We start from the raw sequence: 1,966 nt of genomic DNA on the forward strand, positions 1-1,966 counted from the left end.
GAACATCTGAAGAAGCCAGAGGTATTTTATGGAAATGATTGGGAAGTAGGGAGATAAGGGGAAGCACTTATTGCTGAGGCTGGAAACTGTGAAGAGCTTTACCAGTTAAGTTTGTCCCAACTAAGCTAAAAAATCTTGTGAATAATGGAGACCCAATGGAAGATCTTAGGGCAAGGAAGTTAGTTTTTTGGGAGGAAATTACTCAAGAAATTGAAGAGTACAGGTTTGAGAGACATTTTTGAGACATAATTGAGAGCGTTTAATGGCTACTTCCATGAGAGAAGTAAGAAAGGAGAGGTGGAAAATGAATCCAAGGTTTCTAATGTGGCAGACTTCCCTTGTTAGAGAGGGGATGGTGTGGTAAGAAAGCATTCCAGTTTAGAATTAGAAATATGGAACTAGAAACCTCCAGTTTGGGAGCAAGTTCTCAGGGCAGAGAATATGGTTATGGGATCATTGGAGCCATGGGAATTTCATTTGAATGAGGATGCAAATTGATAAATGGACCAAGCACAAAATTACAAGGAAACAGGCATGTTTAAGTAGCACCTAGAGGAGAAATCAGCAAAGGAGACTAAACAGAGATGGAAGAGTTAGCAACTGTGATCTTAGCTATCTGAATCATTTAATGCTTCCTATACTCCCAAGCTAGTGAACTGAAAAAACATTTCCATTAAGATTGGACTCATAAATAAATATTTGCCACCTATCTAGAACATTTTAACAGTAAAATTCTAGAAAACCTGCCATTGGTTGATCCAATCAGCTAAAAGAAACAAACAAAATCTAGATAAGCCACTGATTCTTAAATTCAAGAACACCAGAAGTCTTTGATACTTGGATTTTAGTCCTGGCTCTTCCACTAATTTGGGCAAATTATTTAACTTCTATGAACCTGTCTTCTCATCTTCAAAAAAAAAAAAAGGCTGGGATAGCTAGATTTCTTCTGTTACTTCCAGTTCTAAAATCTAAATTTTCTCCAGAGACCCAAGCAAAGTCTGAGATGAAAATTTTAAATAGATTTATTCAAGAGCAAATCTTGAAGTAAGGATACCTATTTCCCAGCCCCACCCTTCCCTCTTCCTCAATGAATATTGATTGGGAAATATTTAAATTTATATAGGAGGCACTGGATATTTTTACAGTTCCTCTCAGTACAGCTTTGATTGTCACTCATCCACTCTGAGTCGTGTCTAGTGTCACCTAAGTGGAATGGCATCCATTTGCACCCCACCTAGAAGAGTCTCTCCTTTCTCAGTATCTTTGGAGTGGCTTGTCAAGCACATGAAGCTCCCTACCTCCCTACATCCCAATGGAATCACCACAAGCTTTCTTCAGGACGTGTGTTAAATCAGTCTGTGCTCTCAACTGAGGGACCCTATGCGGCTCAGTGCACACTCAGGACTTCAAGAGCTAGAGACATTTTTTTCCTACTAGAATGTAGAAAGTAAGGGCAGGGCAGAAAAAGAAACGTCTACTTTTTAAAAACGCTGACTCCTTTGCAAGGAGCATTTATATAATCAAGTAATACTGGTGTAGGACGAATGAGGATTGAACCAGGGTCGCTCTACTTCACTTGATTCCTGCAAATACTTGTGCCAAACTGTGCTTCCTAGAGTTATGGAGTTATGTTAATTCAAAACAAAAACAAAAACAAAAAACCCTTGTGAGGCCGTCCGGGACTCCGATTGCAGCACGGAGGAGGGAACGCACGCACGCAATCTTCCATAAAGGCAGTTGGATATTTTCCTAAGGACTGGGCGACAGGACTTCCGCCCAAGGGAAAACCGAACAGAGAAACCACCTTTTCCTCCTGCCGCCTCACTAGGCGACCCAGATGGCAAACATTCAGAACTCAGGGCACTAGGATCAGCCCGATCGCTTTCAGTACGACCCCGCCCCCACCTGCGGACTCCGCCCCTGGGCCCACCCCATTCCCAGCAGGCACCGCGCGAGCGACCTCGTC

The sequence above is a fragment of the Monodon monoceros genome, unplaced genomic scaffold (assembly GCF_005190385.1).
Source record: "Monodon monoceros isolate NGI ecotype Baffin Bay Population unplaced genomic scaffold, NGI_Narwhal_1 Super_Scaffold_14, whole genome shotgun sequence".
Classification (NCBI taxonomy): domain Eukaryota; kingdom Metazoa; phylum Chordata; class Mammalia; order Artiodactyla; family Monodontidae; genus Monodon; species Monodon monoceros.